At 49.0% G+C, this 17,293-nt stretch overlaps 1 pseudogene; it reads left to right on the top strand.

Moving 5' to 3' along the window:
- Positions 1-2,186: 2,186 nt before the first annotated feature.
- LOC132375320 (nuclease EXOG, mitochondrial-like) lies at positions 2,187-3,817 on the top strand (annotated as a pseudogene).
- The last annotated feature ends 13,476 nt before the right edge of the window (positions 3,818-17,293 follow it).

Raw genomic sequence — 17,293 nt, 5'->3', positions numbered from 1 at the left:
ATTTTTAGAATTTCTTTTTTTTGTCTTACCAGGGGAATGTAACCAAATATCTATCTATCTATCTGAGTCTTGCAGGTACATATTTTTTCCTCACGATGCTGCTTGCTATTTCACTTAAGGCACAGTTGCTGCAGATATGACATGACAGAGGGCAGGCTTAGCCTGGGTGTTGTTTGTGGCCAGTCTCTTCTGGCACTGAGTCAGCATGAAGGCCCAGCTCTGTGTGTGTGGAGCTGTGGGTGGGGTTGGGGAGCAAATTGTCATCTCTGTCTCTTGGATAAGAGGGAATGAGAGCAGGTCAGCACGTACGGAAACTAATTTCAGGTCGCGAGCAAGTGCCAGCTTTATGATTGTTATATATATTGTATTTTTTAGTGATTCCCAGTTGATTTCCAGCTTTTGTTACAACCTTGACAAGAGTTCAATGCTTTTTGGTAATTTAACAGCAGCAAAGATTTCCTTTGTAAAGCATTTTTATACCTAAATGTTATATGAAAAGAATTATTGCTGATTTACTGATACTAAAGACTTGGTTCACGTTAAGCCCTCGAGTCCTTTGTTTAGGGTGTCATTTGTGTCCAACCTGTTTTCTTCTCCTGAAACTCTATTGTCTACCTTGAACTGATCTAATCTTGCTTGATCCCATGTTTCCCCACTATCCCTCTGCAGAGCACCTTTTGTACCAAATGCAATTGCATTCCTGTCTTTTGAATGACATCTGCTACAAAAATAGCTTTTTACATAGGCCTTGTAGATTTCAAAATCTTTTCTTTTTAAACTAACGGTCTTTATATCTTCGGAACTATTCTATGAGATAGACAGCTTGGGGATTGTTATTACTCACTTTTTGAATGAAAAAAGAAGATACCAGTGGTCGTGACTTGCAACTTCATGCCAAAGCCCCAGGTCTCTGGGGTTTCAATCTGCTGAACCATTCTGCTTCAGTACCCTAGTTTCTAGAAACATTTCCAGTTTTCCCAAAAGTGGGAATAATTTATTATGTAGGTTGAGTTGTCTACAGAGAAGATAGCTCTAAGATATTTCAGGTTTGTTTTTTTTTTTAAGTTTTAAAATTAGGGAAGAAACAATGAGTTTTCTGAATTTCCAAATAGGACTGGTTCCTATATTAGATAGGTTAAATATGTTTACTTCCTGAGAACAAAGTGGACTGAATCAGAGAAGATAGTGTGTGGCTAAGTTTTCATTTTTCTCTTTATTTCTGGGACTAGTATTTTATCTCCTCTTTGTTGAAGTATTGTGAGAAAGTCATGGGTGGAAGAGTCACACTTTGTGGTGCTTAGTAGGAATTTCTGTGTTCATGAGGTTTCTTAAAGGTAGTATTAGAGGTCCTCTAGCTATGTGAGAGTTTTTGAAAATCTAATAGAAATGGTAGATTTCCATGTGGTAAATCCATGGATCTTAAAATGTCAAGCTTCTTTACTTTCGGCTGGAATTTCATGCACCTGATTAGAATCCCTGTTTGGCAGCACATGGGCATGACTGATTAATTTTTTTGAGGGTTGTCATTTGTTTGTAGACAAGGAGTCCGTGAGGAGAGAATATAATCAAGTGACTGGTCTCCTAGTCTCCAGATAGTTGGGAGTCTGAGATTTGTGCTGCAGTGATGGAAGATGTCCACCAGGTGGCACCAAGGATTTGCTTAACTGTTGGCTCCCCAGCTAGTTAGTGACTGGACCACCTGAAGCCCATTTAAACTTCTCCCCCACCTTGTAAACTATGGCTCAGTTGCAGCTGCACCCTCAGTTCTGGTCCCTGACTTCCCCTGCACCCACCCCCTCAGCGCTGCTGCTGCTGCTCTGTATCGGCGTCTCACCACACTGTGGGTGTTGACTCTTCCCCTGGATGGGAAGCTTCTTGAGAGCAGCGCCAAATGAATTTACTTTAAAGCTTATTCCTTTCGGTATTTCCAGCAGTGCCGGGCACAGGACCTCTGAGTTGCAGTGTTGAGTTAACATCTGTTGGTGATCTGTGGGCTAGTTGTGACCCTCCATCGCGTTCACTTTCAGTATGTTTTTTTGTCTTGAAGGGCATGTTTATTTTCCCAGCCGCATAAATGACTTGCTGGAGGGGGTTGTGTAGTTTCATAAACCTTACTCTAAACTGCACCCTGACCAACCACTTTCACTAACTTCCGAGGCAGTTATAGAGATCGTTCCTGTGGAATGATGGGTCTTCCCGCAGCCCTGCAGTTGGCCTTGGCGGTGGGACTTCCCTGCGTGTTAGGCAGCAGATGGCCTCGGAGTTGTTAGGCTGTGCGCCGTGTAGGTAGGAGCTTGGGAAAAGCAGAAGAGAATCCTCTGTAGCTCTCATCCCTCTGCCTTATCGGGGCTCCCAGCGGGGCCTCCCACAGCAAGCAGGTTTGGCCTGGGAGGGAGGCCTCTTGCCGAGGAAGGGCGGGCCCGGGAGGAGCAGTAGTACCCCAAGCTTATTGTAGTTGGATTGTGTCATTTTATTGGAGACCATTAAGGAAGTGGACGTTCATTTTTTTCTCTTCCAGAAAACAGATAATGGCTTCTAAGCCAATTGGAAGGAAATTTGAAAAGGTTTCATAACAGTGTTATTTCATTATTGCAGCCAACCTACACAGGCAACCAAGTTGTTTTCAGGCCTGACCCTGGCTCTGGCTTTTTCGTTGTGTGGATACCTTTCCAAAGTGTTTGATTTGATGACACATTCAGGGGTTCTGTGTTTGATAGCAGACCCAAGAGTGTGCAGAACTCTGAGCAAACAGCATTTACATTTACCTAATGTAATTTAAAAAATGAGCCACAGTCTAGGTGATACTGGAGATGGTAATACTGATGTGGTGTGTCTGGGTGCTTCTTTGTTTAGCTCCCTAGTGAATTTGATAAACCAAGGCCATATTTTTATTTCTAGAGCTGGGAGTTCCCCAAGCTGGCCGTTTTGACCTTTGAATGTTAGGAGCCCCAAAAGTTCTGATTATGAGACAAGGAAAAGGCAACAGCTTTTCTTGTCCATTAAAAAACCCAGGACCCACTCCTGGCATTCCTTTGTCCTACAAACAGAGCAGAGAATGGGACCCCTGCTCTTTGGGGTGGTGTTACTTTAAAGACAATCAGAATCTACCTGTTAAATGCTCGTCTTCTCTGTGAGTCTGTGTTTTGGTTTATTATCACCTTTGGCAGTTGAATTTAAATCCACTGGGGGTGGGGTGGGGTAGTTTGTAAGTACATTTTCAGAAATGCATCTAAAAGTCTTTTCAGGAAAAATTTGGGACCTGCTAGTGCAAATTAACATCGCTAATACAGCTGCTTTGTTTTTAGGTGATCGGCGAGGACAATGTGGCGGTGCCCTCCCACCTCTGCACGGTGATCCTGGTGCGCAGAAGCCCGAGGTCTACTGAGCCCCTGGCACTAGGGGCTTCATGGTGCCCAGCGAGGCCATTGACTTCCAGCCCCAATTAAGTGAGCTCCAGGTGAGCCTGCAGGAGCTGGAGAAGTTGTCAGGACTGGTGTTTTTCCCTCATCTGGATGGAAATAGTGACATCAGGAACATCTGCTTGGTGGACACCTGTAAGCTCCTGGATTTCAGGAAGTTCACTCTGAGCGCAAGAAAGATTCAGGGAGCCCGATCGGTACTCAGACTGGAAAATCCTTTCATGGAAAATTTGCGGAACGCAGGCATTGAACCCAACGAGGACTTCATGACTCACTGCAAAAAGAAGCTGGAAGAACTCAAAGCTCAGAGCAGTCAGGAGTCCTGGAAAGAAAGCCCTCGTAGTTCACCTCTCAGAAGTGTGATGTTGTCTGTAACGAAGCAGGTGCAGCCTCTTTGAGATACTATGTTTTAGAGGCTCTGCTTTAAAATGATGGAATCCTAAATTTCAGACTAAATTTTTCCCCAAAAGATCAAAGATGTCAAATGTTTTGGTGGGTATTTTATTTGATGTGGGAAACTAAGGAAACTGTTAACACCTGCAGATCACGGGCTGGTCTTGTGTCAAGTTAACAGGAGGGCTGTGTCTGCGGGATGATGCTGTGTGCGTGTCCCTCTGGATGTATTGTATGTGAAGGCGTTATATTTTCTGCCTCCAGATCATACAGTGTCTTTGATTTATCTGCTCAGCCTTCTTGGAACCCAATATTGTATGTGTTCTTTCCCTGGGACTTGAGCTGGTCTTAGAGATGGCTTTTAGATATCCCCTATGCATTGTCCTGACCACGTGTATCATACATTTGTTTCTTGTTCCTCCCCTTATGGGCCTGCTGTTCCTCCTCTTCCGTCAACTACATTTTCTGCTCACTTAGTATGTTCTATATACTAAGCTCAGTACTTTACATGTATTATCCTACAACTACCCCCTGAGGGAAATACCACTATCCTCATTTTACCCAAGAGGAAATTGAGGCTTAGAGAGCTGAAGTATTTTGCCCAAGGTTCATCTTGCCAAAGAATTAATCCACAAGGAATGGGCACACAACATGGGGTACATTAAAATCTTCCCTGACACAGAGGCTTTTGACTCAGAAAGACATATGTCCTGAGTGATGCAAGGGGTGTCTGTCTGTGATCCTGGGGCCTGCTTGGTAAGAGGGGTCTGGTTTCTTGTCTGCCATCAAGCCAAAGGGACTTTAATGTCCTCTGACTTGAACCCTCCTTAGTTCTTTGGGAAGAAACAGTCACAGGTATTTGAAGGTTAAAGGTCAGTGCTTTTTGGGGTTTATCAGAGTCCCTATTTGCCTTCAGAAATGCAATTCTTCTAGTGTCTGGCTGGTGCCAAATCGATGTGTTCCCTGCTTTGCAGATGGGCTTTTTGTTCTAGAGATTGAGGAACCTTAGAAGGGTCTGTGCCCACAGATTCACCAGCCTGTGGCCCACTCACCTTTGTGCCAGCTTGCCTACCTGGATGGCATACATAGGGCTGGTGGTTGGCCCAAAGACCCAAAGACAGTTACCTCTGGGGGAAACAGTGGCTGTTTTCTGAGCCAGATCTCTAGATTTGGGTTTATGTGGAATCCTTTCATGGGCTGTCATAAGTGTAGGCAGTAAAATATCTTAAAATAGGGCACAGGAAGTTGTCTGACTGTGTCCTATCACTGCTGTCTTTCCAAGTGCTGTTACTAGAACAGTTTTCATGGTGCTTTCTGTTTGTCTCTAACAGACATGCCAAGGCTTTAAGATAAAGGTAAGATGATAATGATTGACAGTATTCTGCTTTATTTGGGTAAAAAAGAAAGAAGTTGGGGGGTCAGAACACCGCAGCCCAATTAATACCTGCCTGTTTTATCCCCCTGCTCCCCATTAGCTTGTGCCAGTCTTTTTCTTCTCAGGAAGAAAGAGCCAAAATGTCAATGTGACCAAAAAATCTGTTACTTTTTCTCCTTCTTGAAGAGGTGACAGTGGGGTCTGGGTGTTTTTCCAGGAGCCCGAGGGCGGCTCTGTGGGAGAGGTCCTACCGCCCGTCTCCAGAGGTGAATCCCCGTCCGCTGTCCCCCGGGCCTGTCACTACGTTCTCCTCTGACCTGAATTTCCAGCAGCCTTGGGGTTATTCCCATGCTGTTCTCACTCCTGTGTCACCACCTCAATGGTAGAGAATCTTGATTTTTAGATCAATAAATTAAAGTGTCTTAACATGTTTTTAGTTCCTATGAAAAATGCTACCTGGTCATTGTGAAAAAAAAGGGATAACTACTTATAACAAAAAAAGAAGTCTCCCAGTCCTCATTTTTATATGTAAAAGTTTTGTTGATATACGACAAGTGATGCTTGAATTGTTGTCTCAATATTTCTTTCTACTAAGAGTCCCTCCAAAACAAACTTTGAAATGTAAACACTGGGTAGAGCTCAGGACTTTCCTCTGGATCAGGTCACTTCCGCCTCCCTTGCGGGACTGTTGAGTACTTGGACTCAGACGCGGCAGACCCCTAGGCCTCCCCCCAGCATCAGGTGTGTCCCTCTGGTCAAAGAAGCACCTCATTACTGACCTGAGCCAATCACCATCCAGCCGGGCCCTCTCCGGGTCCTGCCGCGGTCTCAGGCTGCACCTGGGACTCTGCCTTCCACTCTGTTTATGCTCAGGGAGCCCGTGGTCGGAGGGAGGCTGCCGAGGGAGAAGGACCAGGCTTCGGGGGCTCTGCTGCTGGGATCCCCCTCTGGGGACGAGGGACTCACTCTCTAATCTCTCTCCATCCGCAGTAACATCTTTATTTCAAGACTTCAGGCTCTTTGGTTCATGGATTGAGACTATTTCGCTTATATCGTATGCAGCAAAGGGGGACCTTCCACAAGTGGCAAAGGTAGGATGGGTGTGCTAGCCCCTTAAATATCTGTTAGTGTTTCTGCCCTTGTGCCTCAATCTTCAAACGACTGAAAACCTCTGTCCCTCCTTCAGGACTTAGAATAGAGCCAGCAGGAGATACAGAGTCTAATCTTGAGGGAATGAATGGCTTCCTACAGAGCTGGGTTCAGCCTGCAGCCCTGCTCTTGGAGTGACTGTGAGTACTACCATGTCGCCTGTGTTCCCTGCCTTGATCGTGAGTCCATAAATGTCATTGGCGTTAAAATGATGAATCTCAAATTACCCGTCAGCGACCTGTCCCTGACCCCAGGGTCTGCTGTTCTGTTCCCTGCTAACTCCCTACCACGTCCACCCTGTGTGCCCTTCCCCTTTCTGGGCCCTCACTCTCCTCCCTGAGCCTCTAATTCATTCTGGTGGAGTTGGTCAGGGGTGGCGTCACATCGACCATGGAACCCCTGCTCTTGCCCACACCCATGCCCAGCTTCTTCGTCTGGCCTGCTTTTCTGGATGTCGTCATGGAGATGGTCTATCAGGGGATCCAGTGCTGCTTTTCCAGTCCAGCCGCACCTCCAGGGACCAACCCTCAGGTCATCAGAGGGCCGAGTGGGATGTACCACACTGTATAATTTGGGGCAAGGGGAGATGGGGTGCTTGGATGGGCTTCTCTTCCATGTTCCTGAACTTGACAATTCAGCCAAGGGCTGGTCCACCCTGAGTGCACAGCACCTCTAGGGGTCACTGTGGCCTAATGCCACACCACTGGGACCTCGCCCCAACACAGAGCCTCAGTAGGCAGGCTCCAAGCTCTCAGGCTGGATGGGACAGGAGGGGTCATCTCTTCCAGTGCGCCTCATGTTTGGCTCACGTCAGAGAAGCCTAGAGAGTTTAATTTTTCCCCTCAATTTTATTTTGAATAATTTCAAGCTTTCAGAAAAGTTGAAAGTGCAACGAATGTCCTCTCCCTCCATACTGTGTCTCATTTGCATTCTTGTCTTGAACCATTTAAAAGTAATTCATTGTCTAAAAAAATGTAAGTTGTAGACACTTCACTTTTTTTTTCTGTTTATTTTTTTCTTTTTCCTTTTTTTCTTTTTGGCTGCGTTGGGTCTTCGTTGCTGCGCGCAGGCTTTCTCTAGTTGTGGCAAGTGGGGGCTACTATTCATTGCGGTGCGCAGGCTTCTCATTGTGGTGGCTTCTCTTGTTGCGGAGCACGGGCTCTAGGCACACGGGCTTCAGTAGTTGTGGCTCGCCGGCTCTAGAGCGCAGGCTTAGTAGTTGTGGCGCACAGGCTTAGTTGCTCCACGGCATGTGGGATATTCCCAGACCAGGGCTCGAACCCGTGTCCCCTGCATTGGCAGGTGGATTCTTAACCACTGTGCCACCAGAGAAGCCCTTTGCTGCTTTTTTACTTTATTTTTTTAAACTGAAGTATAGTTGACTTACAATGTTAATTTCTGCTGTAAGCAAAGTGATTCAGTTATACATATATACATTCTTTTTTAAAATATTCCTTTCCATTATGGTTTACCATAGGATATTGAATGCAGTTCTCTGTGCTATACAGTAGGACCTTGTTATTTATCCATCCTGTATATAATAGCTTACATCTGCTAACCCCAAACTCCCACTCCATCCTTCCCCCCAGCCTGTGTGCCCTTGGCAACCACAAGTCTGTTCTCTATGTCTGTGAGTCTGTTTCATAGGTAGGTTCATTTGTACCATATTTTAGATTCCACATATAAATGATATCATGTGATGTTTGTCTTTCTCTGTCTGTCTTACTTCACTTACTGTGATCATCTCTAGGTCCATCTGTGTTGCTGCAAATGGCATTATTTCATTCTTTTTTATGGCTGAGTAATATTTCATTGTCTATATGTGCCACATCTTCTTTATCCATTCATCTGTCGATGGACATTTAGGTTGTTTCCATGTCTCGGCTATCGTGAATAGTGCACAGCACTTCACTTTTTCATACTTCAGCCTGAATTACCTAAGCAAAAAGACATTCCCCTATTTCCAAAGTAACTATTATCACATCTAAGAAAATTATCAAGATTTCGATATCGTCTAATAAACAATCTCAATTAGAATTTGCCTGCGTGTTCCCAAAATGTTTTTTATACTTTTTTGAAACATCCAGGCTTCAATCAAGGTTCCTATATTATATTTTGTTAATTATGTCTAGTCTCTCCATCTGGAATAGTCTGCCTGGTGAGCTTCAAAAGAATAGTAGATTCTCCAACCCCACACTTGAAGATTTTGATTCAGTAGATCTGATGTGAAGCTGGAATCTATATTTTCTAAACAAGCAACACTGGCAACCATGAGGAGCAACCAGGATTTGGAACCAGACCATGCCCTTCTTTGCTCCCACCCTCCCCCAAGGCACACATTCCTTAGACAGACGTCTTCTGGCAAGCAGGTGGTCTTTGAGCTTGACCTTGTGACTATCAAGGGAAAACTTTCTCCTATCCCATTGGGCCCCCAGGTGCCCAATTTTCTTTACAGAAGAGCTGCATAACATTAAGCTGAAACCTTCCCCTGTAACTCCTGCTCATCAATGACAGGCCCCTAACCGCCTTTCCAGGCTACACAGAACTGGCTGGCACCTACTTTCACCTGATAGCCCTTTAGAGATAAGGTGCTCCTAATGACATCAGGGCATCTCATTTCATGCCCAGGCATTCATGGATTTCAGACCCTTCACCATGGTTTCACATGTCTTCCTGGTGTGGCGGCCACGTCTGGACAAAGCATTCAGGGTGAGGTGATAGCAGTGCTGAATGGAGGTGGGGGACTGACACCCCACTTTTCTCACTATACCACTGGTTCACGTGGGACTCGCTCCAACTAACAGCTTCGGGTCTTTTCCACATGATCTACTGTCAAATCACTTTCTCATCATGTGCTCACATAGTCAATTTTTGGAACACAAATATGGCATTTTATGTATGCCCAACTATTAAGATTCCACTTGATTATAGCTCCTACCCATCTTCAGGCGAGTTCACATTCTCGATGATCCTGATTTGGCTATCTGACATGTTAGCTATGCCTCCCAGCTTTGAGACTGTAGATTGGAAAAACAAGCCTTCAATGTGTCCGTTAAAAACATTGAAGGAGACAGAGCCAAGGAAGGTCCCTTTGGTAAAAAATTCATTTTGCATGGCAACCTGCTTCACATACCCATGCAGCAAGTTTCATGTGATAATAATGGGCTCTGATATTTTCAGAACTTACGTTCAATTCTCTTCTATGTCTTTAAAAAAACCAAACACTAAATTGATTGCACAATGCAGAAATAGGTCTCCATGAAAATTTGCCTGTGAGTCACTCTGGGACAGGGAGATTGCCCACTGCACCTCTGGGTGCACACAGCACGGCTGGGCCAGTGCTTTGGACACCTGTGCTGTGCAGGGAGACGGCCCAACCCATCTTCCCACTTACACATCTAATGTTTGGCCTCCACCCTGCCAGGCTGTTGCCGTCATTTTACTTTGCTTTGTAGTTCAGTCATTCATCATTTACTTATCTTTGCCCTCCAAGGCCTGCTAACTTCCTGGAGGCAGGCAGATTGCAGAGTTGACTCCTTTCTGGGGCCTCCAGAGGGTTCTGTAAACAGCACGTGCCCAAGACGTGTTATGGAGTTACCAGCAAGGCAGAAATGTTGAGCTCAGCCTGCTTGAGTCTCACTGTGCTCATGGTCCCTGTGAGGGAACCCAGGAAGGCTGAGGACTAGGGCCTGGCTGGGGGGCCAGTCCCCCTGCAGGGAACAGAGAGACCGGCCTCTGAGACGATGACTTCTCAGAGGAGGGAGGAAGGCATGTGCATTGTTCTGGCTGTGAGCTTGTGGGCAGGCGCTGCGTGGAGCAGGGCCCTTTGCCTGGGATGACCGCCGGCCTGCTGAGCACTGCTTCCAGCCGGCTGGAGCTCCCCGGGCGCTTTCCCCACTCACTTTTCATCAGGATCCACAGGGTCTGGTCCTGAGGCTGCCCGTCCCAGTGGGAAGATGGGAGCAAGGAGGTGCCCGTCAGAGTGTGCTGAGCAGGGCTTTTGTGTGTTTGGCCCAGAGAGAAGCGGAGTTAAATTCAGGTCTTCCAGCTGTGTGCAGGTGTGGAACCCTGCCCTCTCCCCTGCCCCCAGCCAGGATCTTGGAATTATTTCTCTCCTCTCCCTCCCCCAGCCCCAGTTCCTCGACAGGCACAGGATGAACCGCCATGCCCCTGGTGATGCCAGGGCTCATTTCTTCCCAAATGTCTTCTAAGGCTGGGGACAGTGGCAGACAGTGGCCTTGAATTTGCCAGGCCTCCCCAGCAGCTCCGAGGCCTTGGCACATCTGGGGCCCAGCTGGCTCTCTCTTAGCCCACTAGGCAGGACACATATTTTAGTTCCCACCACCTCCCATGATGGGCCCCTGACTTCTCCCCCGGCCTCCTGATTTCTGTGCTGTGTGCCCCCTCTCTCCTCTCTGCCCCTCCCTGCCCTGCACTGCAGAGGGAGCCTTCAACCTCTCGCTGTCATTGCCATTCAGACACGGGCCGAGACCTTGGATCTTCTCCAAGGTCAGTGGAGTCCAGGACAGTGTGACGTGTCTGTGTCCTCTTTCCCCATATGAGGCTGAAACTTGAATAGACTGGTATTCCTCAGGGGTAAGTGTGCCCCGACGCCTCCTTCACTGTGGCCCTGGGACCCTTCCTCCGGGGTCCCTGGCTGAGGCTCAGAGCCTTACAAGCTCTGGTCTAGGGTCAGAACCTAGCTCTGCTCCTCTGCATACTTGCAATATGATTTCAGGTAAGTGGCACCCCCTTACGCCTAGTTCCCTGTGTGCAACTTGAGGTTGGACCAGACACTCTCCAGGGTCCCTCTGCGTTCGGTGTTCTGACTGTCCAGGGCACAGCACTCCTTCTCAGAACGCAGCCTGCAGGGGTGCTTTGCGGGGAGACATGCAGGGGCAGCCTGGAGGCGCGGGGGATAGTGGGCTGAGGGGCCTCAGAGGAGGCGTGAAATGAGGGAGAGGCAGAGCAGGCCGGTGTGGACAGCCCTGTCCCAGCCCTATCTCCCGTCCGCGACACCCTCTCCACACCCCAGCCCCGATAAGCGGGTGTGAGCCACGGCCGCCTTGTGACAGGTCCTTCAGCGGGGAGGGGATGGCACGGGTCCAGGCCTCTGCTGAATCCAGACGTCAGCGCCTCCCTCCCCCACCCCCTCTTCCCTGCTGGGCTGGACAGGCCCAAGCAGCCCCATCCTCCCTGACACTCGGCCAGCGAGGTTCAGCCTCCTCAGGGGTGCAGGGAGCAGACCTCCCTCAGTCCTTTCTGGCAAAGAGCCGAGGAGGACGGCCACCCCTGCCAAGCTGCTCCTGCAGTGACCGTGGGGCTGGGGCCCGGCTGGTCCTCTCGTCTCCTGCCCTCACCCCATCTCCTCCAGTCCCTGTGGCCATCAGCTTTCAGTCATCCCCCCTCAACTCTGACTTTGGGGCCATTATTCCATCGGGGCCCACCTTCTTTCCTCCAAGGCCCCAGCCAGTGTTCACCACCAGCAGGCCAAGGCCAGAAACCCCTAATTTCTGGGTTTGTCGGCCTAGGGGTCTGAGAAGAAGAGACACTGAGCTTGGAGCTCTCAGGAAGGGGAAGGGAAAGGCAAACAGGCTGGGCTAGAGGCTGCAGGACACCCCCGGCAAGGAGGGTCTTTGCCCCCAAGCCTAAGGCACTCAACTCGGAGCTTCCTTCTGCTTTCTCAGAGGCTCGTGAACATGTTCAGAGCTGAAGATTGCTTTGATTCTCAGGCTGCCACCATTGTGCATCAGGCAGCCCATCCATGTGCATTTGGGTGTAAAGACGTGCGTGTCCTCTGTGTGTGTTCCCGTCCCCGGGTTCCGTTCTCAGCCTCTGCACAGCTTATGAGGCATCAAGGCCCACTGGCTAAGAGCACAGACTCTGGACCCAGGCAGATTGGCCTGGGGTCAGATCTCAGCTCTGCCATCTTAACTGCTCTGTGCCTCAGTTCCCCCATCTGCAAAAGGAAGATGACAACGTGGACGATAGTACCACATACCTTGTAGGACTCTTGCAAGTATCAAATGAGTTACTACTTGTAAAGTATTTGAACAGCGCCTGCCACAGAGTAAGCACCATGAAGTTGTTGGCCATTATTATTATTTGCGTAAATTTTACTTTAATGTAATTTCACATATATCCTTTATGCAGTCACCAATTATTTATATTTTGCTCATTAATTTTATAATTCTCTCTCTACAAATATGTATGTATAATATACTGTATATTCTATATTGTATATATACTATACATAGTATATACACATACACATTTTTTTCTCTGAATCACTTGAGAGTAAGTTGAAGACACCATGCCTTTTTACCCCTAAATACTTGAGAGTGTATTGGTGAGGACAAGGATATTCTTTTACAAAATCACAACGCAGTTAACAAAATCAGGAAATTTGTTATCTAATCCACAGACCATATTCAAATTTCATCCATTGTGTCAATCACGTCTTCTTTCTATTTATTGTTTTTTCCTTGTCCAGGGCCACCTGTTGCATTTAGTTGTCATGTCCCTTTAGTCTCCTTTAATCTGGAAGAATTCCTCAGCCTTTCCTTGTGTCTCTTGAACTTGACATTTTTGAAGAGTTTAGGCCAGTTATTTTGTAGAATGACGTTGCTCAAGTTCTGTTGCTGTTTCCTCATGATTTGTTTCAGGTTATGCATTTTTGGTAAGATTACCACAAAGGAGATGTTGTATCTCTCTCAGAGTATCACATGGGGAGGCTCGCAATATCCATTTTCCCATTTGGTAGTGATGTTGTCTCCGATCACTTGGTTTAGGAGGTGTGTGCCAAATTCCCCCGCTGTTAAATTAAGAAAATTAAAGAGCAGCTGTGGGAGGATACTTTGAGACTATGTTCCTCATCAAACTTTTATCCTAATTTTCGTCCATCGATGATTTGCTACTCCCTCCCTCCTTCTAAACTTACTAACTGGACCATTCAAACTGGCTCCCATGTCTTTTGACATGTATATACCAGTCTAAGCATTCTCTTACTTTCTAGGATGGTCCGGGGCTCATCTTGTATTTTTTCTCTGCTCTAGCAATGAATCAGCCATTTCAACAAGGAGTCTGATTTCCTTTGAATGGAGAATGGTATTTAGAAACCAAGACTTGGGGCTGCGTGTGCTCATTGATACTGGTGTATTATTGCTCCTACTTGACCATTTTATCATCTGTTCACTTGGATGCGAAGGTTGGGGCAGCACCAATGAAACTGCAGCTTGGAGATGGGAGGGGCAAAGGAGCAAGGTGACCTGCATAGAGTCCTCTCTCCTCTCTGGCTCTCTGAGTCCTCCTCGCCTTCTCTTTCGTTCTTTCCCTCCTCATCATGACCTCATGTCCCCCTTCTTGGTCAGAATTCCTCTGGAGATTCCAGCTGTGGGAACCTCTGAAACCATTTCCCCAGCTACGTGTGTGATATCAGAGGCAGACAACTATGTGACCTTTGTGTGTGAACAGTCAAAGGCAAAGATAATTTACAAGAAAGTTTTTACTTAGAACAGTCTGGTGACAGGGTGATTGGGGAAGACACATTTGGAAGATTTCCACCTGGAAATATTCCTTTTTCCGGCATGAAAAGCACACAGACCCAAACCTGTGCTGCGGTTAAGGCTGGGTGCCGTTGGAGGTCTGCTCTCCAAATAAGCTTCTGCAAGGCTCAGGGGACCCGCAGGAATGGTTACATGCCCAGTGCAGCCCACTTGCCATGTCCACAGGTAGCAGGTACAGGTGCGGCTTAAAAAGAAACTGCCTGGAGTCCGGGGAAGACCACTTGGCTGGCTTTGTTAGTTATTCAAATGTAGGGTGAGTACATATCCCTGGTCCCCCACTTGGGAGTTAGTTAACTGTTTTGAGAGTATATTCAAGGCTTCCTCTCTCTGAGATCCGGGGTATGGAAAGCTGGCCTCTGGAGGAAGTGCATCAATTTACAGAAGGACCCAGAGCCTCTGGGATGGAGGAAACAGTATCCAGCTGCTACTTCCTGAGATGAGAAGGGAAGGAGGTGTATTGTGGGGGAGTGGTGTGACCACAGTAAAGGTCTTGGACCGGGAGCTTCTGAAATGAAATGATCTTGGGAAAGCAGAGGTCAGGGGTAGTGACAGGATCCCAGCAAGGGCTCCCCTGTGTTTCATGGGGAAACGCTGGCTTCAGTGTGGAGTCAGGCTACTGCTGGGAGGTGCTGAGCTGGGCTTGTGCTCTCGACTGGAGACTGTGGTTATTTATCCACAGGAGTGTCACCTAGAGATGAATTAAAGTGGGGTTCCCCCCCCGGGCTCCCCGTGACTTTGAGGAATGGTACTGCCTTCTGGCAGCCTGGGCTGGATCCTGCAAGGTGTCCAAGTGTCCTCAACAGTGACATGGCAGTGCCGTCAGACCTCAACCCCAATTTTGTTTTGTAAACAATTCAAGCAGAAGGTGAAGTTCCCTCAAGAGAGGGACTGGATATGACATGTAAATTCTTGATAGGTTGATAGAAAACATTAAAAGCTGATTGAGAGTATTCCCTGCCAGTCCAGTGGTTAGGACTCTGAAGCTCTCACCGCCGAGGGCCCAGGTTTGATCCTTGGTTGGGGAACTAGATCCCACATGCTGCAACTAAGACTTCGCATGCTGCAGCTAAGAGTTCGCATGCCACAACTGAAGATCCCATACATGGCAACTAAGACCCAGCACAGCTAAATGAATAAATAAATATTAAAAAAAAAAAAGAAACAAGGGCTAAAATCTTAAAAAATAAATAAATAAAAAGGGTGAATTTGTTATGTGTAAATTATACCCCATGGAACCTGATCTAAGTATAGAAACAGTGGCTGGAGAGGATAGAAAGTACGATGGTCATTGTTGCCTCATTGCGAAAGTGACATCCGAGGAAAGAGGGGAGCCATGCACTCTCTGGGAGAAGACTGTGTCAGAGAGGGAACAGCCACTGCTGAAGCCCTCAGGTGAGGCGTGCACGGCCTGGGCAAGAGCCAGCAAGGAGCTGGTGTGGCTGAAGTGGAGTAAGAGCCGGGGTTGTAGACGGGCTCAGACAGGCCCTGGGGAGCGGGGTGCATTGAGGGGCTGCAGAGGGCTCAGGCTGTTCTCTGAGTGTGATGGGGGACACTCGGGGGTTCTGTGCAACTTGCCTTTTCATAGACACCACTGGCTGCTGTGTTGAGAACTGTCTGGGCCAGGGACCAACCAGGAGGCCTTTGTAAGAATCCAGGCAAGAGGCGTTGGTGGCTCAGACCAGCATGGCAATGGTGGTGTTGAGGAGTGGTCGGATTTGGGATATATTTTGAAGGCAGAGCCGGCAGGATTTCCTGCTGGATTGGATGTGGGGTGTGTGAGAGAGAGGAGGTAGGGATGATGCCAGGGTTTTTGGCCTGCGCAGCTGGAGCTCCAGCTGAAAACCCCATGGGGGCTGTTACCTGTCCCTGGGGCCTGTGGCTGAAGTCAAGACAGACACGGGGGAGGGCTCGGCCCTGCTCCTGGCTCTGGGGCTCGGGATGGGCTGCCCGTACTGGGTATTCCATTACCCTTTATTTATTGGCCTTATTGGCTTTTGTCATTTCCTCGTTGTCTCCTGTCTGGAGAGAAGACTATAAATGTGATGGATTGATACAGGATACAGGAGGCCCAATTATCTCTGTCGAGCCGGCCTCTCCTCTTGGTCAAGCCCTCCCCGTTCTCTGTCTTTGCAGCACCTCCCATAGCCTTGCAGGCAGAAGCAGCCTGGTCCCTGGCTGTCCAGGAAGAGGGAGTGCAGCCCAACAGGGTGAGTGGCAGACAGACGGTCCCCAGGAGACACAGCTCCAAGAGTAAATACAGGAGGCAAGCTCAGCCCCACGGAGGCCGGGCCGGAGGACAGCGGGGTGGGAGGGCAGGACGTACCGCCGCCGGTCAGCCCACACCCGGGGAAGGGGGCTCTGCTTCGACTTGCACGCCTTTATGGAATCCGAGCTGGCGCCTCCCTCCACTAACGCTGGGGTGATGGGGCTTTTCTCTCCGGCAGCAGGTGCCTGGCAGCTGCCCATGGATGCCAGCCCCGTGAACTGGCCTGGGAGGAAGTGCTTGTCGGAGTGGTGATTGTACGTGCTGGGCTTGGGCTTGGGCTTGGCCTGTCCCTGTCCCCTGCCCTTCAGGCTGACTTGGGACACCCACAGGAGAGCGGCGCCTTGGGTGGGGGCCCCCGGGGTCCCTCTGGGGTCCCCCCAGGATCCCCTGAGACAGAGCTTGGCAGCTGCCAGGCTTTGAGTGTCATTTCTGGACCAAATCCCTCGGCCCCCACCTCAGGCCTGTCTGCCTGCCTCTGTCCCTGGGAATGTCCTGAGGCCCCTGGCCCAGGGCGGTGGGGACAGGAAGCCTGAGGTTCCTTCTTAGGATTTCAGGCATCTCCCTGTGGTCACGCCCTGCTCGCTCCCCAACACGGACCCTGGTTACTGTGCCTTGAGTGTGCGTGTGTGTGAATCCGCACCTGCCTCTCCATGTAGGCGAGGATCTCATGTAGGTGACGTCCTTCCAGAAGAACAAAGAGTGGAAGGTGGGACTGGGGGTGAGAATAGGAGCCGGGGACCTAAGAGGACAGAAGGGCAGGAAGGATTCAAATGGAGGAGAGGATCCAGGTGAACCCAGTGGACAGTGAACGGCTGGGTTGAGGGGGTGTCTCTTGTGCCAGCATTCCGGGGCTGCTCTCTGTGCCAGGCACGGGGCGGGGGCCAGAGAGTGTGGTGCGAGCGGGCCAGCCTGGCCTTCCCCAGCCCTCAGGCAGCGCACAGGACGGTGCGCTGGAGGGGTGTGCAAGTGGGGCAGGAGACACAGTCCTGCGGCTTCCCCAGCCCATCCGCGGTGGCCTTTGGCATCTCCTAGCTCTCGGCCGCTGCCCGCTCTGTCTCCGCCTGTAGGAGTGAGTGCCTGTGCTGTCTCCCTGCCCCTCCCAGCCTCCCGGCACTGAGTCTCGAGG

The sequence above is a fragment of the Balaenoptera ricei genome, chromosome 11 (genome assembly GCF_028023285.1).
Source record: "Balaenoptera ricei isolate mBalRic1 chromosome 11, mBalRic1.hap2, whole genome shotgun sequence".
Classification (NCBI taxonomy): domain Eukaryota; kingdom Metazoa; phylum Chordata; class Mammalia; order Artiodactyla; family Balaenopteridae; genus Balaenoptera; species Balaenoptera ricei.
This window is presented reverse-complemented; position numbering and strand designations above follow the sequence as displayed.